The sequence below is a fragment of the Hyaena hyaena genome, unplaced genomic scaffold, assembly GCF_003009895.1.
Source record: "Hyaena hyaena isolate Hyena2069 unplaced genomic scaffold, ASM300989v1 scaffold_865, whole genome shotgun sequence".
Lineage (NCBI taxonomy): Eukaryota > Metazoa > Chordata > Mammalia > Carnivora > Hyaenidae > Hyaena > Hyaena hyaena.
In genome coordinates, this window is record NW_024081498.1 from 742,692 (window position 1) to 766,633 (window position 23,942).

Below are 23,942 nucleotides of genomic sequence, written 5' to 3' on the forward strand. Positions count from 1 at the left end.
CATCAAATGTAAAATCTGCTTATTAAAGGAAACAGAGTGAAAAAGCAACCTATGGAATTAGAGAACATATTTGCAAATCATAGATCTGATAAAGTGTTAGTATCTAGACGAGTACAAGTTACTATTATCTAGAACACTTGTGACTCAACAATAATCTCATTAAAATATAAGAAAAAGAATTGCACATATCTCTAAAAAAGATATTCAAATGTCCAATAATATGAAAAGATGTTCAACATCATTAATCATCAGTAAATGCAAATCAAAGCTGCAATGAGATATCATTTCAATAGGATGGCCACTCCCCCAAACAAATAAATAAACAAAAAATAACAAGTGTTGGCAAGGCTGTGGAGAAATGGGAACTCTTGTGGACTATTTATGGGAATGTAAAATGGTGCCACTGCTGTTAAAAATAACTTAAAATTGGGAGATGCTGGAGCCCAGGCGAGCTGGCAGCTAGAGTGGGTAAGATAACTGCCTCCAACTCTGCCACCTCCGCCTTCGCCTCCTCCGCCTCGGCCTTTCTCTGTTGCACGGGGAGAGCAAGGCGGGGCCACCGTGGGGAGCCATGGAGCTGGACTTGGTGATTGAGGACAAGACCATCGAGCTCATGAACACTTCAGTTGTGGAGGATCAAAATGAAGATGAGTCCCCAAAGATGAGTCCCTTATCTCTTTGGCAGATAAGTAATGGAACATCATCTGTGATTGTCTCCAGAAAGAGGCCATCAGAAAGAAACTATCAAAAAGAAAAAGACTCGTGTATTAAATATTTTGACCAGTAGTATGAATCAGACCAAGTGGCATTTGTGGAACACCTTATTTCACGAATGTGTCGTTATTAGCATGGACATATTAACTCTTATCTGAAGCCCATGTTGCAGCGAAACTTTATTACCATTTTACCGGAGCAAGGCTTAGATCACATAGCAGAAAACATCTTTCTTACCTGGATGCCAGGTCGCTGTGTGCAGCAGAGCTGGTATGTAAAGAATGGTAGTGAGTGATCTCAGAAGGAATGCTTTGGAAGAAGCTGATTGAAAGAATGGTGCGCACTGACCCTCTATGGAAGGGACTTTCAGAAAGAAGAGGGTGGGATCAGTACCTGTTTAAGAACAGACTTATCGATGGTCCTCCCAATTCATTTTATAGGTCATTATACCCAAAGATTATCCAGGATATAGAGACTATAGAATCTAACTGGTGGTGTGGACAACACAACTTGCAGAGGATTCAGTGCTGCTCTGAAAATAGAGAAGGTGTCTACTGTTTACAGTGTGATTATGAAAATGTTATCAGTGGCCTATGAGATAATTCTATTAAGATTTGGGATAAAACCAGCTTGGAATATTTGAAAGTGCTAATGGGACACACTGGCTCTGTCTTTGGTCTCCAGTATGATGAACGTATCATTGTGACTGGTTCTTCAGACTCCTCAGTGAGAGTCTGGGATGTGAACATGGGTGAAGTTCTGAACACATTAATCCACCACAGTGAGGCTGTACTGCACTTATGCTTCAGCAATGGACTCATGGTGACCTGTTCCAAGGATCTCTCCCTTGCTGTGTGGGACATGGTTTCTGCTACCGATATCACTCTACACTGTGTCCTTATTGGCCACCCTGCTGCTGTCAGTGTAGTAGACTTTGATGATAAATACATCGTATTTGCTTCTGGTGACAGAACATCAAAGACTGGAGCACGAGTACCTGTGAATTTTTCGTATTCTGAATGGGCACAAGTGAGGCATTGCTTGTCTTCAGTACAGGGATCAGCTGGTTGTTAGCAGATCATCAGATAATACCATAAGGCTATGGGATATCGAATGTGGTGCCTGTATAAGAGTCCTCGAAGGACATGAGGAATTGGTCTAATGCATCTGGCTTGATAAAAGACAATTGTCAGTGGGGCCTATGATCGGAAAATTAAAGTTTGGGACTTGCAAGCTGCTCTTGACCCTCGAGCCCCAGCAAGCACGTTGTGTTTGTGCACATTGGTGGAACATTCTGAACGTGTGTTTTGGCTATAGTTTGATGAATTTCAGGTCATCAGAAGCTCCCATGATGACAGTTTTGATTTGGGACTTCTTAAATGTGCCTCACAGTGCTCAGAATGAGACCCGTTCTCCCTCCAGAGCATACATTTACATCTCCAGATAACAGTCTGCACTTTACCCATTTCAGGGTTTCCTAGTCTTGAACTACTGGCTACATGGCTACCAAATGCCTATGGGAGTTCTTTGCAGCTGAGTTACGAAGCTGGAATTGGTTCTAGACGCTGGGTAGATGCAAAGCAGCCTAACTCTTCCAAATACCAACACCAAATCCTCAACTCCGATTCCGGCCTCTACTTTGAGAAGGATACCTTAGCTTCACCAACCTCCAGTAGAACAGATGCCCATTTCCTTCCCCCAGCAGTGAAAAAAATATCTAATGCTTCAAATGTAAATTGTTCATATAAAAGGAATGTACAGTCTATTTTACAGAAATAAATTGACCATCAAGAAAAGATGTGGCCTCTATATTGCTTTGCACTTTGGTCTCATATTAAGAAACTACATTCTTCTTTGGTGAAATTATGGGTGCCAAACACCTACCCAGAATGTCTAGGGCTTTTCTTTTCAGGAGTTAGTATTCTCCGTTGGACCGTCCAAGTCATTATGAATTCTGACCTGTATTAGGAAAATGTTGGACAATGGAAAAATTTCTCTTGTTTGTTGTAGTAATATTTTTATTGATCACACTTCATTTCTGTACCAATTTCTTTTAATTTAAACAACTATAAGGCAGGTTATATTATCTCCTAAACAAGTAATATAGCTCTTTTCTTTTATTAATTGTTCTCTGCCCCCCAAACATCTCCTGATATTTGGTAGAGTAACATTTCTAAAGTGTGCTTGCCTCCTAATTTAAAATACTGTATCCATATGTAGATATAATGTACATAACAGTTTAACCTCAAGGTTGCTGAAGTCAGGACCCCTGTGCCTGAGACATTAATACAGACTGTGTTCACATTTAGCCTTCGCTGGGCTCAAGAACCTGATACCAGTGTTGATGTGGAATACGTAGAACCCTTCCTGCAGTATTCATATGGAATTTTATTTCATCATTATCATTTTGTGTGTATGTGTGGTTTTAATAGGATTCTTGTTTTATTATTTATTTATTTTTTTACAAATAGTTTATTGTCAAGTTGGTTTCCATATAACACCCAATGCTCATCCCCACAAGTGCCCTCCTCCATACCCATCTTCACCCTCCCCCTTCCACACCCATCAGCCCTCAGTTTGTTCTCAGCATACAAGAGTCTCTCATGGTTAGCCTCTCTCCTTCTCCCAAACTATTTCCCCAGTTCTTCTCCTCCACGGTCCTCCGTTAAGTTCCTCCTAATCTTCCTATACATGCAAATATATGGTATTTATCCTTATCTGCCTGACTTATTTCACTCAGCATAACACCCTCAAGGTCCATCCATGTTGTTGCACATGGCCAGATATCATTCTTTCTCATTGCCATGTAGTATTCCATCGTAGAGATAAACCACATCTTGATCCATTAGTCCGTTGATGGTCACTTAGGCTCTTTCCATGTTTTGGCTATTGTTAAGAGTGCTGCTATGAACATTGGGGTACATGTGCTCCTATGCATCAGCATTCCTGAATCTCTTGGGATATTCCTAGCAGTGCTATTGCTGGGTCATAGGGGAGTTCTAGTGTTAATTTTTTGAGGAACCTCCACACTGTTTTCCAGAGGGGCCACCCCAGTTGACATTCCCACCAACAGTGTAGGAGGGTGCCCATTTCTCCACATCCTCGCCAGCATCTCGAGTTCTTTGATTTGCTCATTCTAGCCACTCTGACTGGGGTGAGGTGGTATCTCAGTGTGGTTTTGATTTGTATTTCCTTGATGAGGAGGGATGCTGAGCATCCTTTCATCTGTCTCTTGGCCATCTGGATGTCCGCTTTGGAGAAGGGTCTGTTCATATCTTCTGCCCATTTCTTCATTGGGTTGTTTATTTTTCGGGTGTGGAGTTTGGTGAGTTCCTTATAGTTTCTGGATATTAACCCTTTATCTGATATGTCATTTGCAACTATCTTTTCCCATTCCGTCAGTTGCCTATTAGTTTTGTGGATTGTTTCCTTTGCTGTATAGAAGCTTTTAATCTTGATGAGGTCCCAATAGTTCACTTTTGCTCTTGATTCTTTAGCTTTTGGGGATGTGTCAAGTAAGAAATTGCTGCAGTAGAGGTCAAAGAGGTTGTTTCCTGCTTTCTCTTTTAGGGTTTTGATGGTCCATTTTGAGTTTATTTTTGTGTATGGTGTGAGAAAATAACATAGTTTCATTCTTCTGCATGTTGCTGTCCACTTCTCCCAGCACCACCTATTAAAGAAGCTGTCTGTTTTCCATTGGATACTCTTTCTTGCTTTGTCAAAGATTAGTTGGGTGTACACTTTTGGGTCCACTTCTGAGTTCTCAATTCTGTCCCATTGGTCTATGTGTCTGTTTTTGTGCCAATACCAACTGTCTTGATGATGACAGCTTTGTAGTAGAAGCTAAAGTCTGGGATGGTGATACCTCCCGTTTTGGTTTTATTCTTTAGTATTACCTTTGGATATTCGGGGTCTTTTCTGGTTCCATACAAATTTTAGGATAGTTTGTTCCAGTTTTGAGAAGTATGCTGGTGCAATTTTGATTGGAATTGCATTGAATGTGTAGATTGCTTTGGGGAGTAATGACATTTTAACTATATTTATTCTTCCAATCCATGAGCATGGAATGTTTTTCCATTTCTTTTTGTCTTCTTCAATTTCCTTCATAAGTTTTCTATAGTTTTCATCATACAGATCTCTTATATTCTTGGTTAGGTTTATTCCTAGGTACTTTATGGTTTTTTGTGTAATTGTGAATGGGATCAGTTTCTGGATTTTTCTTTCTGTTGCTTCATTGTTGGTGTATAAAAATGCAACCGATTTCTGTACGTTGATTTTGTACCCTGCAACTGTGCTGAATTCTTGGATCAGTTCTAGTAGGCTTCTGGTGGAGTCTGTCGGGTTTTCAATGTAGATTATCATGTTGTCTGCGAAAAGTGAACTTTGACTTCCTGTTTGCTGATTTTGATGTCTTTTATTTCCTTTTGTTGTCTGATGGCTGATGCTAGGACCTCCAGCACTATGTTAAACAGCAGTGGTGAGAGTGGACATCCCTGTCGTGTTCCTGATCTCAGGGGGAAAACTTTCAGTTTTTCCCCATTGGGGATGATGTTAGCTGAGGGCTTCTCATAGATGGCTTTTATGATGTTTAAGTAAGTTCCTTCTATCCCCACTTTCTCTGGAGTCTTTATTAAGAAGGGATGCTGTATTTTGTCAAATGCTTTTTCTTCATCTATGACAAAATCATACGGTTTTTATCTTTTCTTTTGTTGATGTGATGGATCACATTGATTGATTTGCGAATATTGAACCAGCCCTGTTACCCAAGAATGAATCCCACCTTATCTTGGTGGATAATTCTTTTTATGTGCTCTTGGATTCGATTTGCAAGTATCTTGTTGAGGATTTTTGCATCTGTATTTATCAAGGATATTGGCCTGTAGTTCTCTTTTGTGCTGGCTCTCTGTCTGGCTTGGGAATCAGAGTGATAGTGGCTTCATAAAATGAGTCCGGGAGTTTTCCATCAATTTCTATTTTTTGGAATAGCTTGAGAAGAATTGGGATTAATTCCGTTTTAAATGTCTGGTAGAACTCTCCTGGGAAGCCATCAGGTCCAGTGCTTTTATTTGTTGGGAGATTTTTGATCACTGATTCGATTTCTTCACTCGTTATGGGTCTGTTCAGATTTTCTATTTCTTCCCGTGTGAATTTTGGTAGTGAGTGTGTGTTTAGGAATTTGTCCATTTCTTCTAAGTTGTCCAATTTGTTGGCATATAATTTTTCATAGTATTCCCTAATAATTGCTTGTATTTCTGAGGGTTTGGTTGTAATAAGTCCATTTTCATTCATAATTTTGTCTATTTGGGTGCTCTCTCTTTTCTTTTTGAGAAGCCTGGCTAGAGGTTTGTCAATTTTGCTTATTTTTTCAAAGAACCAACTCTTGGTTTCATTGATCTGTTCAATTGTTTCTTTGGTCTCTATGTTGTTTATTTCTGCTCTGATTTTTACTATGTCTCTTCTTCTACTGTGTTTGTGGTGCTCTTGTTGCTCTGAGTCTAGTTTCTTTAGGCGAGTTGTTAGATTTTGCACTTGCGCTTTCTCTAATTTCTTGAAATAAGCCTCCAGTGCAATGTCATTTCCTCTTCGAACTGCCTTTGCCGCATCCCTTAGATTTTGGCTTGTTGTGTTTTCATTTTCATTTGTTTCCATATATTTTTAAAGCTCATATCTAATTGCCTGATTGGCCCATTCATTCTTTAGTAGGGTGTTCTTTAACCCCATGTTTTGGGAGGTTTTCCAGACTTCTTCCTGTGATTGATTTCAAGTTACAAAGCATTATGATCTGAGAGGGTGCATGGTATGATCTCAATTCTTTTATATTTATTGAGGGCTGCTTTATGTCCCAGTGTGTGATCTATCTTGGAGAATGTGCCATGCGCACTTGAGAAGAAAGTGAATTCCCTGGCCTCAGGATGCAGAGTTCTAAATATATCTCTCAGATCCATCTGGTCCATTGTGTCATTCAAGTCCATTGTTTCTTTACTGATTTTCTGTCTAGTTGATCTATCCATTTTTGTAAGTGGAGTCTTAAAGTCCCCTGCTATTAGCACATTCTTATCTATAAGCTTGTTTCTGTTTGTAATTAATTGTTTTATATATTTATGTGCTCCCATATTCGGTGCGTAGACAGTTATAATTGTTAATTCTTCCTGATGGATGGACCCTGTCATTATTATATAATGCCTGATGAGGGGCTCGAACCCACGAACTGTGAGATCATGACCTGAGCCAAAGTCAGCCACTTAACCGACTGAGCCACCCAGGTGCCCCGGTCACATTCTTACACCATGCACAAAAACAAATTCAAAATGGATTAAAGACATAATGTGGGACCTGAAACCACAAAAATCCTAAAAGAGAAAACAAGCTGTAGCCGTGCACTGAAGAAAATTTCCCTGCCACTTAGACTGAGTGGTCATGCAGGGTTGCCTCTGCCAGCAAAACAGCAGCAGCAGCAGACTGCACATTGTCTTTATTTAGGTAGAAGTGTCAAAGAATATCATAGCAAGGAAAGAGAGCACAAAGCATTTTTAGACATTAGACAGACGTACCTCTGGAGTGGCACGATATATTCAAAGTGTTAAGTGGGAAAAATCTGCAGTCTAGAATACTCTGTCCATTTTAAAAATTATTTTTATTTTTATTTTTTTATTTTTAAAAAAAAGTTAGTTTATTTTCAAGTTGGTTTTCATATAACATCAGTGGTCATCCCCACAAGTGCTCTCCTCCATGCCCATCTCCCCTCTCCCTTCCCACACCCATCAGTCCTCAGTTTGTTCTCAGCATTCAAGAGTCTATCATGGTTTGCCTCCCTCCCTCTCCCCCCACATTTCCCCCCTTCTTCTTCTCCAAGGTCCTCCGTTAAGTTCCTCCTAATCCTCCTATATATGCAAACATATGGTATCTGTCCTTCTCTGCCTGACTTATTTTGCTCAGCATAACACCCTCAAGGTCCATCCATGTTGCTACACAAGGCCAGATTTCATTCTTTTTCATTGCCATGTAGTATTCCATTGTACAGATAGAAATTTCCACTCTTAATAGATGTTTCTGGCAGCAGTTCCCTCAACACAGTACATGTATCCCTGCCTTGGTACATTTGCTCATTTCATAATTTCTGCCAAAAAAAAAAAAAGTTGCCATTTGTTCATTCTAACAAAATTCTGTCAGTATTTTGAAGCAAATTTCACGCTTTCCTTGACTATTCCAGACCAGATTACTTCTTTATTCCTTATAGTCTTTCTTCACTCATTTTTCCATAGCATTTGTCCTTATCTCCCATTTGGCACTTGTCATAGATACCCTAAGTTGTTATTTATGTATATATCTGTTTTATATTCTGTTATTTTAACTAGATTGAAAGTCACCTAAGGATCAAAAATATGTCATGTACTTTGTTTGACTTACTCTGCACCTAGCACAAGCTTGAGAATAGATTCTAAATAAATGTTTATTGATAATATTTATTCACTTATTTACTCATCAAGTATTTACTAAATATCAATATATATTGTTTTAAGTTCTTTTCTTATTTTTTTAAATGTTTTATTTATTTCTAGGAGAGAGAGAGACAGCGTGAGCAGGGGAGGGCCAGAGAGAGAGGGAGTCACAGACTCTGAAATAAGCTCCAAGCTCTGAGCTGGCAGTCAGCACAGAGCCCGATGCAGGGCTTGAACCCACAAACCGCGAGATCATGACCTAAGTGAAAGTCAGACTCTTAACCGACTAAGCCACCCAGGCGCCCCTATTGTTTTAAGTTCTGAGTAAATAAATATATAAAGATAAATTGAAAGTTGTCTTATCTCTACCCCAGGGTCTCATAGTCTGGAGGGGAGAAATATTTGTAAGTGAAATATTACAGTAATGCAATTAGTGCTATACGTATGAGGTCCTCTGGTATGGTACAGAAGAAGAGTTTATCTCTGGCTAAGGAGATTTGCTAAAGTTTCATCTGGTTGTCACATTAAGTTTAGTTTTAAAACTAGTTCATCAGGTACATGAGTTTTCCAGTATGGAGAAACAGCAAACATGAAACTGTTGGGAAAAATTATTTTACACTCTTCGATTTCAAATAGTTGAAAATAGATGGAGATCAGGGTGTGTAGACTGAGATAGGGAGATGAACCTAGAAATTTAAGTAAGGGCCATATTATCAAGGGCTTCATAGTCTGGACAAAGGAAATATGATTTTTATTTTTTATTTAAACACTAAAATTTACCCATTCCATATGGAAATTGGAAAGCCCACTGTGATACTATAAAAATAATTTCACTGGGGTAGTAAGTGAATACCAAGTCAAAAAAGGTTGAAGATTGGACAGTGAGAGAGAAGTAGCAGTGAGTTTAAACTATTATTTCTACACAATGACTATAGAGAAAGTAAGTGAAAGGACTTACTTTCCATGTGAAAAGACTTCTGGGAAAAGTGATGGAGTAAGAGAACCTTAGACTCACCTCATTTCAGATACACCTAGATAACACTTACATCAGTGTAAGTAACCTAGAAAATAGTCCTAAGACTGGCAGAAAAAACTCCACAACTAAGGTTAGAGGAGAGGCCACAATGAAGAGGTTAAGAAAGGTGGAGACACCATTGGGAATTAGACAGACTCACAAGAATGTCCATGAAGGGGAGGGATATTGCAGGCATGAAGAGGGAAAGAAACAGACCCTCACACCAGGGAGCCCCCAAGGTGAAGATGAATCCCTATAACATTTGACTTTGAAAACCAAGGAGGCCAAATTTCACGAGTTCTTACAATGAGCAGGACTTAAAACCTGAAGAAAAAAAAAAACAACAACAATGGACTTGACTAGGGAGAGCCAGTGGGCACAAGGAAACTGAGTCCCTACACTTTAAGAGACAGCACAATAAACAGTCGAAGGAGATACAACAGAGAAGTAGCAGTTTGAAAGGCACCTGGAGCATTTAGGAGGGGCTGTTATTTAGTAATCTCAGAGAGTGTCCTGGAGGGACATAAATCGTTGGGGAAATTCCCCAGGAACAAAGGAACTGACAGGCATCCTTTTCCTCCCCCATTTCCCAGTGTAAACACACAACTACCTATGGGACTCCTTACTTGAGTTGCTAGCAGCAGTGCTCTCCCTTCCTCTCCTCAGTTTTGTGCTTCTGCCAGTCCGTCCTTCGGGACAGTGAACATCAGTCTGCACACGGCAGAGTCCCTCCCACAGAGAAACAGTGGCACTCAAAGTTCGATAGTACTGCCACACTGCCCCCTCCCACACTGCTGTGCTTTGGCAGATCCACCTTATCCAACATGCTCTTGGCCAGAACACATAAAATTTGGTACCACAGGACCGACAATGTGTAAACAGCTACCACTCCAAAGTGATTCCTACCCTAGAGGAGGGGAGAGATAACCACACACACAAGTCATACAGAGGCCCCAGGAGTGGGCTCGTGGCAGAAAACTAGTCTGACTGCAGGCCCCATACACCAAAGAAACCTTGCTAGAGGACAGTACAGGAAATGTGTCCTGCAGTTTGGTGCTAGTGAAACTGTGGCAAATGCTTGTTCTCACACAACTCAGGCTCAAGGAGTCCCCAGACTGGCACATTAACACAATGGGAACCAAATACTTCCCATTATAAGCAAAAGATTCATTGCAGATGACTGGCATGAAGGAAAACACATCTCAGCCACAACAGCTAGATGCATGCATCACATATAGGAGACACTATTGAAGCACCAGGTTCTGGTAAACATAGGACACTGCTTGCTAGGACACTGCAGGACCTTTTCTTCACAAGACCATTATTTTCAAGGGCACCTGCAGCTGCCTTTCTTAACAAAGAATCAGAGACAGGAAGTTAGACAAAATGAGGAGACAAAGGAATATGTCCCAAATGAAAGAACAGGATGAAATCAAAGCAAGAAACTGAGGTGAAATGTACATAATTAATATGCCAGTTGGAGAATATAAATTAATGATAGAAAACTTATGAAGGAAATTGAAGAAGACACAAAGAAATGGAAAAACATTCCATGCTAATGGATTGGAAGAATAAATATAATTAAAATGTCATTACTATCCAAAGCAATCTAAACATTCAATGCAATCTCAATCAAAATTGCTCCGGAATACTTCTCAAAACTGGAGCAAACTATCCTAAAATTTGTATGGAACCACAAAAGACCCCAAATAGCCAAAGTAATATTGAAGAAGAAAACCCAAACGGGAGGCATCACCATCCCAGAATTTAGCCTCTACTACAAAGCTGTCATCATCATGAGAGTATGGTATTGGCACAAAACCAGACACATAGACTAAGAAATAAAATAGAGAACTCAGAATTGGACCCAAAAATGTACAGCCAACTAATCTTTGACAAAGCAGGAAAGAGTATCCAATGGAAAAAAGACAGCCTCATTAACAGATAATGCCGGGAGATCTGGATAGCAACATGCAGGAGAATGAAACTAAATCAATTTCTCACACCATACAAAAATAAACTCAAAAATGGATAAAGGAACGGAATGTGAGACAGGAAACCATCAAAACTCTAGAGGAGAAAGCAGGAAACAACCTCCTTGACCTCTACTGCAGCAATATTTTACTTGACACATCCCCAAAGGCAAGGGAATCAAGAGCACAAATGAACTCTTGGGACCTCGTCAAGATTAAAAGCTTCTGCACGCAAAGGAAACAACCCACAAAACTAATAGGCAACCAACGGAATGGGAAAAGATAGTTACAAATGACATATTAGATAAAGGGTTAATATCCAGAATCTATAAAGAACTCACCAAACTCCACACTTGAAAAACAAACAACCCAGGGAAGAAATGGGCAGAAGATATGAACAGACACTTCTCCAAAGAGGACATCCAGATGGCCAACAGACACATGAAACGATGCTCAGCGTGCCTCCTCATAAAGGAAATACAAATCAAAACCACACTGAGATACTACCTCATGCCGCTGAGAGTGACTAAAATGAGGAAGGCAGAGGACTCTAGATGCTGGCAAGGATGTGGTGAAACGGGCACGCCCCTATACTGTTGGTGGGAATGTAAACTGGGGCAGCCCCTCTGGAAAACAGTGTGGAGGTTCCTCAAAAAAGTAACACTAGAACTCCCCTATGACCCAGCAATAGCACTGCTAGGAATTTACCCAAGGGATATAGGAGTGCTGATGCATAGGAGCACATGGACCCCAATGTTCATAGCAGCACTCTCCACAATAGCCAAAACATGGAAAGAGCCTAAGTGTCCATCAACGGATGAATGGATCAAGAAGATGTGGTTTATCTATACGATGGAATACTACACGGCAATGAGAAAGAATGAAATCTGACCATGTGTAACAGCATGGATGGACATTGAGGGTGTTATTCTGAGTGAAATAAGTTACGCAGAGAAGGACAGCTACCATATGTTTGCACGTATAGGAGGATCAGGAAGAACTTAACGGAGGACCATGGGGGAGACGAAGGGGAAAATTAGTGCGGGAGAGGGAGGGAAGCAAACCATGAGAGAACAAACTGAGGGCTGATGGGTATGGGGGAGAGGGGAAGGGGGGTGATGGGCATGGAGGAGGGCACTTGTGGGATGAGCACTGAGTGTTATATGGAAACCAACTTGACAGTAAACTATTTAAAAAAATAAAAATGAATGCTAAAAAATAAAATAAAAATACTCATTGACTTTCAGAAAGAAGTGTAAGACATTGTTGAGGTCCTTAAAATAATATTTAATAAAAGAACCAATAAGAGATGAAGAACAAAATTAATGAAATTAAAAATATACAAAATGGAATAAATACTAGACTAAACAAAGCAGAAGAATAAACCAGCGACCTGGCAGACAGAGTAATAGAAATTAATCAAGTTGAACATTTGAGAAAAAAATTATGCAAAATGACAATAGACTTAGAGAACTCAATGACACAATCAAAAGTAATAACATCCACATTATAGGGATCCAAGAAGAATAGAAAGAAAAGGGGACAGAAAATTTATTTTAGGAAATAATATCTGAAAACTTCCCAACTCACGCAAAGAAAGAGATACCCAGATCCAGGAGGCGCGGGGATAGCTCCACAAAATCAACCAAAAGAGATACAGACCAAGACACATAGTAATTAAATTGGCTAAGAGTAGTAATAGAGAATTTTTAAAAGCAGCAAGAGAAATCAGTTATATAAAAGAGAAACCTGATACAGCTATCATAAGATTTTTTAAACAGAAACTGCATCTCAGAAGGGGGTGGCATGATATATTCAAGGTGCTAAAAGGGAAAAAAATCTGCAGCCTCAAATCCTCTATCCAGCATGGCTTTCAGTCAGAATGAAAGGAGGAGATAGAGAGTTTCTCAGACAAATAAAAGTTAAAGAAATTCATGACCACTAAAAGAACACTACAGAAATGTTAAAGGGAACCCCTTGAAGTGAACGGAAAGACCATAATAAAAAGTAAGAAAAGTAGGAAACATAAAATCAGTAAAAATAAGTATAGCTGTAAAAATCAAAGGACTCACAAAGTAAATGGATGTAAAGTATGACACAATACACTAAAAAGTGGGGAGGAGAGGAGTAAAGAATGACTTCAAATTTTAGCAACAATCAACTTACTTTAAACTGCTTATAAGAATATGGTATATACAAACCTAACAGTAACCACAAATCAAAAACCAGTAATAGATACGCAAAAATAAACATAACATAACTTAAGTATATTACTAACAAAAGCCAACTAATCATGTAAGAAAAGAGTAAGAAAAGAAAGGAATGGAGAAAAACTACAAAAGCAAACATAAAAGAAGTAACAAAATGGCAATAAATAAATATTTATTAATAATGACTTTCAAAGTAATTGACTAACCCCTCCAATAAAAAGACATAAGGTGAGGAGAGAGGCGAGGTGGTGGAGAGGTAGGGAGTTCTGTACATTTCACCTGCACCCATCTATTAAACAGAGAAGACCTAAAGTCATAGGACATTGAGCCACAGGAGTTTGGGAAGAGAGACAGAGTACACTGGGAAGGAACCTCATAAGTGCTTGAATGCGAACTGGGGAAGATAAATGTGGGACGGGACCCAGAGATACAGAGGGAGTAAAGGGAACCCAGCTTGCATGCAGCTGCGGTGAGTGATTAACAGGTGAGAGTGGTGGGGAGCTGCCTCGAGTCCACGGGAAAGGAAAGAAAAGGTGAGAATGCTCATAGAACCATCCCTGGAGAAGAGAAAAAACCTCGGCTTGGAAAGAGTGTTTTTTAGCTCTGGCTAGTGTGCTGGCTTTAAATGTTTTATTTATTTCTAGGAGAGAGAGAGAGAGAGAGAGAGAGAGAGTGAGCAGGGGAGGGTCAGAGAGAGAGGGAGTCACAGACTGAAACAGGCTCCAGGCTCTGAGCTGGCAGTCAGCACAGAGCCCGACGCGGGGCTCGAACCCACGAATCGCGAGATCATGACCTAAGCGAAAGTCAGACGCTTAACTGACTAAGCCACCCAGGCGCCCCAGATGGTTTTTATGTTTAAGTACGTTCCTCCTATCCCAACTTTCTCGAGAGTCTTTATTAAGAAGGGATGCTGTATTTGTCACATGCTTTTCCTGCATCTATCGACACGATCATATGTTTTTCATCTTTTTTTGTTGTTGATGTGATGTATCACATTGATTTGCGAATATTGAACTAGCCCTGTAACCCAAGAATGAATCCCACTTGATCATGGTAGATAATTCTTTTATGTGTTGTTGAATTTGATTTGCAAGTATCTTGTTGAGGATTTTTACATCCATATTTATCAAGGTTATTGGTCTTTATTTCTCTTTTTTAAGCAAATATTTTAAAGGTGCCTACTTTGTGTATGGTAAACTCTTTTCTAAGATCTTTGACTATAACAGTAAAAATCAACAGCCTCATAGAGCTTGCATTCTAGTGAGAGAAAGGAAACAAACAAACTAACAAACAAAAAAATGATAATGTGTTATATCAGGAAATAACTGCTATGGAGAAAATAAAACAGAAATGCTTAATATGGAATGTGCTAAGGTGACATTTGAGAATGTCTTAAAGGAAATGAGGGAGTAGTGTTTCCAACTTCATGACAGATGTTAATCTTTGTAATCCATGGTCAATAAATTGGAATTCATGGGCACTCTCAGAAATTTCTGAAATCATAAGATATTCAGTATTTTTAATAAAATTTACTTGCATTTTCCTAATTATGGTTTTTATAATAATAAATAGTAAATTATTTTTCTCTGACACCTATAAAATAAAATCCAGTATAATACTACATGTATGGTTTATCATTACTATGAAACAATATATAATAAAAGACTATATATTTCAATTACATGTAAAAATTTTGTCTACCTGATACAGATGATTTGTAACAGGAAACATTAAATGAAAGTAACATTAGCACAAAAATGCCAAATAGAAATCATTTGAAAACTTGAAAAATAATGTCAGAAATATTTCGTATTTCAAAGATAACACTATTAAAATAAAATTTAAACAAACATATTGCACTTTTTCAGCTTTGTTATGGTATGATTCATAAAAATGTATATATTTAGGTAGTACAACATGGTGTTTGTTAATGTGTACAATGTGATGATTTAATATATGTATACATTTGTGAAATGATTCCCAGAATAAACTTCACATCTTTATTAACTCACACAGTTACTTTTTTTGGTTTGTGTGGTAGGAACACTTAATGTTTACTATTTTAGCTAATTTCAAGTATACATTATTATTAGCTATAGTCACTATGTTGTATACTAGCTCCCCAGAACTTATTCATCTTATAACTGAGAGTTTGTATTCTTTGAACAACATCTTCTCATTTTTCCAAGCCTCCAGCTCCTGAAAATCACTATTCTACTCTGATTGTGAGAGGGAGAAACAGAGAGGACACATTTGAATTTGGTGAGTGAAAGTAGTCAAAAATGATACTAACGTTTTGTTCTGCAACAGGATATATCATTAACTGAGATAGGAAAGGCTGCTTAAAAATAACAAGAATTTGAGAAAGTGTAAAATTCATGTATAGGGTAGATCTGAGGCTCTTTTAAGACGTTAATTTTAAGATGCCTGTAATATATCCAAGTGGAAATGTTTAGTAATAAGCTGGATATTTAAGTCTGGAGTTCAAGAAAGAGGTCTATACTATAGATATAAATTTGAGAATCATAAGGGTTTAGATGATATTTAACGCCATGCAGCTAGCTGGATGCACTCTCCGAGGGAATAAATATATATACAGAAAAGAGAAGACATTCAGTAACTGGTAATCTGCAACATTTAGAGGCCAGGATAATAAATAACAGTGGGTTATTTAATAATAGAGAAGTCAGAGGAAAACCGTGAGACCCTATTACCCTGGAAGCCAAGTGAAGAAACTATTTCAAGGAGGAAGGAGGAAACAAATGTATCAAATGCTGCCAAATTTTAGGTAAAATGAGGACTGAAAATTGGTTTGGATTTAACAACATGAAGACATTGAATTTCAATGGGTAAGTAGGTACAAAGCCTTATTGGAGAGGGTTTTAGAGAAAATTGAAAGAGAGGAAATAAAGATAGTCAGTATAGAAAATTTATTCAAGGACTTGTGCTACTAAAGGGACTAGAGAAAAAGAGTTTAATTCCCTTCTACTTCCAGTCCTTTCCATTGACACCTACCCACAAACTAAAATCTTAGGATAATCAAACTATTCTAATACTGTTTCTATACCTGAGTTGCTAGACCCTGTAGGAAAAAACAAACAAACAAACAAACAAACACAGTCATGCTGATTGATACCACCAGAAATCCATGGTCTTCAACTTTAGCTGGACCCCAAATACTTCAAAGCATCTTTTTTATAATCATTACCCCCATTATTCAATTCTACTTCTTTCTTCAAACTCCCCCAATTCATACTCCTCACTCTATACTACAAGTAATTAGTTACCAAATATTGGTTCTACTAGCACAGCCTCACCGTGACCTCTGTAATGATTTGGTTCACTCTAATTTATCATCTGGATTAAAACAGTAGCCCACTTGCCTTTAGATTATCTCCGCTATAAAACATTTATCCCACTTCTGCCAGATTGGAGTTTCTAAGCCAAAAATGTGGGCGCAGCATTCTGTTTAAAGGACTTCAGTGGCTCCCTATCACCAATAAGATAAAGTCTAACTCTCAACGTCTTTAACGTCTTTAACGTCTAAGGTCCTCCAAGATATGACTTATGTTGTTCATTTATTTATTCTTCGAAAAATATTTGTTGGGAGCCTATTCTGTTCCAGACTCCATGTTATTTGCTGGTAACACCAAAATGGATACATCGTGATCTCAGTTTCAGTGAGTTCCCAGTCCATTTTTATTTCTATACCACTCTTCAATAACTACCATTATAGAGTCATCTCTTGAAACTTAGGGGTCCTGAAATATGTCTTACTGCTTCAATGTTCTTTGCCTATTTCTACCTAAAATATCATCCTGGTTTCTTCAGATTCTGAAGAATTCAACCCAAACATCACATCCTCATGAATACTTTTCTTTTTTTAAATTTAATTTTTTTTGAAAGAGAGATAGAGACAGCATGAGCAGGGGAGGGTCAGAGAGAGGGGGAGACACAGAATCCGAAGACAGGCTCCAGGCTCTGAGCTAGCTGTCAGCACAGAGTTCGATGCGGGACTCGAACACACGAACCGCGAGATCATGACTTGAGCCGAAGCCAATCGCTTAACTGACTGAGCCACCCAGGCGCCCCCCTCATGAATACTTTTCTTATTTAAATGCCTTTTCTGTCTTCCAGTAGCACTCTGACTTTATCCCTATCATATTACTTATACTGTACTGACAAAATTGATTTATCTTCCTTTCCCAGTGAGACTGTGAGTTTTTTGAGGAACAACTTTCTTGTTTGTTTTTGTATACCCACCAGCTAACTTAGTGTCCTATATATAGTAGGTACTCAATAAATATTTGACAACATGAATGAATTAAGGAAAATGTATCATGCTTTGCTTAATCTCATTAAACTTTTACCCTATGAAGAGCTTTATGAATACTACTTCTTTTATAATACATTTTAGCTTCCTTTCCAAGTTTTGTATAACCTGAAAATCTGACCCACATGCCTTTTAGTAGTGTGTCACAATAAAAGACCTTCTCTAAGTTTAACATCAATCCCTTAATCACCAAACTTTGGTAAAGGCCTTCCACTTGTTAACCTCTTGTGCAATGCCCAGATCAGGTACTCCCAGGACCTTATCAAATACCTTGCTGAAATCCAGATTTAAGAAAAATCTATAGCATTTCTATAATGTATTCTATCAAGTCACCTTATGAAAAAAAAAAGGAAATGAGGCTAAACTAACCTCTAAATTCGTCACTCTTCCTAGAGCCTCTGTTCCTTTCCACAGTCTTCTACCAACCCATACCTTTTTCTTTATTTCTAAACACATGGAAAATTGTTTTCTCAATAATGTCTCACATGCATGTCTATTCTCGCACTTTTCCTCTGTCTGAAATTATCTTTCCCTTTCTCTACTTGTTAATGTTGAAATTCAAATTCTTCTTAGAACTCTTCTAAGAATCTCACCCTTCATTTTACCTTGTATAATGCAATGAAGTGGGATTGTCTTTGCTATTTTTCTATAGTCTTGGAGGAAAATGGAAGACTAAGGAAAGCGATTTGATCCTGATGTTCTTCACAGTTAATTGTAGAGCAGATTGTAAGACAAAGATCTCTAAGTATAATTAAGTCAGAGTTAATACCTCACATTATGTATGTTTAAAACATTCAGATTTGTCATATAAGCCATATAGGGTTTGGGGTAAGATGATTCATCTTAAGGTGTCAGAAATTATCTATTTTATGGAAAGAGCCTAAATGTCCATCAACTGACGAATGGATCAAGAAGATGTGGTTTATATGCACAATGGAATACTACATGGCAATGAGAAAGAATGAAATCTGGCCATTTGTAGCAACGTGGATGGAACTAGAGGGTATTATACTTAGTGAAATAAGTCAGGCAGAGAAAGACAGATACCATCTTTTCACTTATATGTGGATCAGGAGAAACTTAACAGAGGACCATAGGGGAGGAGAAGGGGAAAAAGTAATTATGGAGAGGGAGGGAGGCAAACCATGAGATTCTTAAATACTGAGAACAAACTGAGTGCTTATGGGGGGTGTGGAAGAGGGTAAAATGGATGATGGGCATGGAGGAGGGCACTTGTTGGGATGAGCACTGGATGTTATACGGAAACCAACTTGACAATAATCTATATTAAAAAATAAAAATAAATGAAAATAAATTAAATAAATAAGAAATTATCTATGTTAAATGTATTAGGAGAGAATGTACTTATAACTCTATGCCTACCCCTACACATACACACAGAAGATATCTAAAGAGAAATCCTGAGAGACAGAAACGTATATATCACATGGATTTGAAGATTAGAGTGATATGGCCACAAAACAAAGAATAGAATCTGCTATCATAAAACTAAAGAAGAAGGAAATTGATTCTCTTTTAGAGCTTGCACGGGGAGCAAAGCCCTGCTGACACCTTGATTTCAGCTCAGTGATACTGATTTGGACTTTGGATATTCAGAATTGTAAGAGAGTAAATGTGTTTTAAGCCGTCAAGTTTGTGGTGATTTATTACAATGGTCACAGGGAAGAGAATAAATAAATCTATCCATGTATTATAATATTATATCATATATCATAAAAGTTGTTTTGCATTAAGTTATGTTAATTAGATGACCCCACCACCTTACAATACACTAGAATATGTGCTGCTTGAGTTTCAAGACAGTGTCATTATCAAGTTGTGGAATTACTTTTTTTTTCATTTCTGAATGTGCTTCCATGAGAGCCTAATTTCTAAACGATTCTTAAAGCTTACATTAAAAAAAATCTGGTGCAAGGTTTCAGTTTGGAAGATTCACTACTCTTATATCTTCTGTATTTATGGCAATGTCTACAATCCTCTCATCAAACCACTAAATACAAGGCCAGTTTTTTTTAAGCTTTAAGAAAGTTTCTATTTCAGTTTCTAGTTCTTGGTGCTACCTTTGTATATCATTGCTAATTAATTTAATACCTTGAAATTTCTTTCTCTAAATGTATTTATTTTTTCTTCTTCTAAATTGAAATCCTGTTTCTACCACTTAATAGAAGAGGGATCATAATTCTTACCTCAAAGTATTTTTATAAAAAATTGAATAGGATAATGCATGTGTATCTGGGCAAAAAAACAACAACAGTTAAACTGCACCCTTAATATAGCTTCTTTTGCCTCCTATGATGTATGTGGTGGGAAAGGGAAGCTGGTGGTGGCATGAACATCCATAAGAAAACTCATCTTTATTCTTTCCCCATCTGTATTAGTTTCCTGTGACTATTGTAGCAAATCACCACAAACTTGATGGCTTAAAACAATAAACATTTATTCTCTTACAGTTCTGAATATCTGAAGTCCAAAATCAGTATCACTGGGCTGAAATCAAGGGGTCAGCAGGGCTTTGCTCCTTGTGGAGGCTCTAGAGGAGAATCAATTTCCTGTCCCTTCAATTTTCTAATAGCGGCTGGTATTCTTGCCTTGTGGTTGTATCACTTTAATCTTCAAATCTCTCTCTGTCCCATCTTCATATCACCTTATCCTTTATGTGTGTCAATTGTCACTCTGCCTCCCTCTTATAAGTATATATGTAATTCAATTTATGGCCCACCTGGATAATCCAGGATAATTTCACCATCTCAAAATCATAAACTTAGCCACATCTGTAAAGTGCATTTTTCTAAGTAAGGTAACATTTACAGGTTCCAAGGATTAGGACCTGGTACTTTTGGGTGCCCATTATTCAGTCTACTACATCATCCATTTCTAAATTGGGGAGAGAGAGAGAGAAATCAAAATCTCAAAACATCTACTACTCTGTAGGTGCTTCTGAAGGGTAAGCATCCAGCATGTGTAGATCTACACTTTGCAGATTATGTTAATATGTTCTGGGATACAAAATAGTAAGCCTTATAAATGTTATAGTCTGAATTGTGTCTCCCCTGCCCCAGTTTATATGTTGAACCTGTAGCTCCCAATGTAACTGTATGTGGATATAAGGTTTTTAATGAGGTAAATAAGGTAAGCTAGATCATAGGGTTGGGCCAAAATATAATAGGACTAGTGTCCTTATTAAAAACAGAAGAGATGCCAGGAGCATATGAGCACAGAGAAAAGGCCATGTGAGTACACACACAAAAAAGTAGCCATCTGCAAGCCAAAGAGAGAGACCAAACCTGCTCGTACCTTGATCTTGAACTTCCTACCTCCAGAACTGTGAGAAAATAAGTTTCTGTTGTTTAAGCTATTCAGGTTGTGGTATTTTCTTATGGAAGCAGGAGCAGGAGTCATGTCCTGCAGTTCCAAGTTGTTCATTTTGCATCAGTGTAAAATCTCTCTTTTGTTCCAAATTGCTAATAAAAGATACTCTTTGCTATACGTTGCTTATATAAGCACTTTGGGAGAAAATCAGGGGAAAAAACAGAGTTCCTTGAGTGGCTGGTGTCAAACAGAAATAAGGAGAAAAACTGTTAGAGAAATTAGTGAAAGCAGGAACTCAAAACCATATGTGATTATTAGGCCATAATTCCCTGAAGATTTATGGAAATTACAGGGAGAGCATTGGACTTCCTCACAATGTGTGCTAGAAGACTTGTGCCAAAATTCTGGAAATCTCAAAGCAAAGGGTAACTAATATCAACTGACATCTGGGTAGCATATGCAAATTGCCCAGTATAGTGTCTACAGTTTAATAATCACCCAGAAAATGATGGTTTATTTCCCCCTTTCTCTCATCACTACTAATAAGGACAGGTAATTGTGTTTATGAGTTGAAATAAAGCAAACTTTTAAATAAGTAATGGGTGGATTAATATTCAGTATACTCCTTTGTAGAGTCACTAATACTCTAGTTTTCAGAAAGATAATGAAACATTATCTGTAAAAATAGTAAGTCAAAGGGACCCCCGAAAAGTAGTATAAACGTTTTTTTAGATTTTAGAGAAACTAGCAGAAGGAAAAAAGGTACTTTTTTTTACATGATAATTGTAAACCCCCAATTTAGAAATCATTCAAAAACCATAAAAGTAAGCCCTGCCACTGAAAATTCTCTAGGAATTTTCTGTTTTCAATAGCACAACTCTATACCACAGGGGAGAAGTAAGAATGTGATTTTTTTCTAATTTGATAGAGCATGAAGCATCTTGAAAAATAATATTAATTAATCATAAACATTTAGATTATTTCAAGTGGAGCAATGATTAAAGCACCACAAAATTACAGACTGAGGAAGTTAATAACACAGTCCAGAAGTCTCAGGTCTTCTCAAGAGTTCTTTTGAATGAGAACCCATGTGCAGTATCTCATATGAAAAAGGCATTCCAGGATTTGAAAAATAGTTCTCTACCAAAGCATCAGCAAATCACAGTCAGTATGCCCAGAACCCCCCAAAGTGGCAGTACAGGTAATTGAGTGTTTCATAAGAACCTAGGTCCTCTTTGGGCAGTTACATGGGTGTCACTCAGCACTTCCACCATTTCAAAGGTTCTGCCTTCTCCCCATCCCTATCTCCACAGAAATGGAAATCCTTCCAGCTATTCCTAAGTGAAGTTTTATTACAAAGCAGAGAATTATGATGAGCACCTTCAACATAACTATTGATGAGAGTGCTGTCTCTTAACTAAGTCATATACCCCGAAGGGGTGAAGCAAATTCTATTTCTTTATGCTTACTTTTGAAAAATTTTTCAAGACTGCTGAGGGCAGCAAAAAGACCACTTGCACTTGGGAAGCTCATATTTCTTCAATACTTAGATTTTTCATTTGACCAAAATCAGTTCTATAGGGGCCCCTTATTATGTATCATAATTGGCTGATTGCAGATATTGTAGCTGACACAAGAATGAAGTTTCCAGCAGGCATTATGAAAGGACTCCTCCAGAATGAAACATTGCGTGAAAAAAAAGTTGCATTGGAAAGAAACTCTACAAAAATAAACTTTAAAGAACATTTATAATGTAAGAATTTTTAAGGTATAAGTGAAAAATTCCAGAGAACTATGAATAATATAATCCCTTTTGGTTCAAAAATATCTATTTATTTGTGCAGCACATACACACATGCATACACACAAAACATCTGGAAATACATATATCAAATTGCTGATATGGGTAATCTCTTGGTTAAGTAATTACTGGAAGTTTTTTTTTTTTTGCTTATTTCTATTTTCTATATTTTCAATAATAAGCATGGATTATGTATATAATAGTAATCATATTTTTAAAGAAAGAAATTTAGCTATTCAAATCCACTTACCATCTTGGATTCTTGGTTTTGCTACAAAATTTAAGAATGTTTTTCTATAAGATTTGCATATCTTTTTCAAAAGAGGACCACATTTGTCAAACCCTTGGCTCCTTTCCCGATTAAAAAAATAAATTTGGTTGTTCATTTGAAAAATATTCACTATAGACCTACTCTAAAGTTTTAGCCAAAGAAATTATTCTCCCTATCCTCACTGCCTTACATATGGGATTTTTTTTAAATGGACTCTTGCTTTGCTTAACAGGATAGGTTGATGCAATAATTTCTTTGGGAGCTTTGTCTCTAGAAGAATGGTTTTGTTTAGAATTTTGAAGTAAAGGAGTGGCACTGATTCTGGGAAAAGAAAGATCTTTTGAGGTTTGAGTGATGTCTTTCAATAATGATAACTAACATTAATTAAGCATATGCCAGACACATGCCTTATTTTATATAATACTCAAAATAATGTTTTTGAGTTCAGCGTAATTGTTCCTATTTTCTAGGTTAGAAACTGAGCCCTTACTTTATGGCTATCATATCATGCTAAGTAAGCACCAGATAAGCACCAAAAACCACTGGACTTAATTTCCTATAACTGTGGGAACAAATTTAGGGTGTCTATCTCATTGTGCTCTGTGAGATAGTCTAATTAAATCATCCCAATTTTCCAGTTGAGGAAACATATACAAAGGACATTATTGTACAATTAGAGCAGCAAAAAGAAAAAGAAAGAAAACATTGATTCAAATAAATTTGAAGAATAGCATAACATGGACAAATACCAGTTTGCAAAGTGCATAGTAAGATCTTTAGACATAGCCAAATATAAATTTAAAAATTGCAAATGTTCTCATATAGTATTAATTTACATGCTTTATTCTCAAGATAT

At 37.6% G+C, this 23,942-nt stretch overlaps 1 pseudogene; it reads left to right on the plus strand.

The window, feature by feature from the left end:
- The first annotated feature begins 571 nt into the window (after nt 1–571).
- Nucleotides 572–2,274, plus strand: LOC120222337 (annotated as a pseudogene).
- The last annotated feature ends 21,668 nt before the right edge of the window (nt 2,275–23,942 follow it).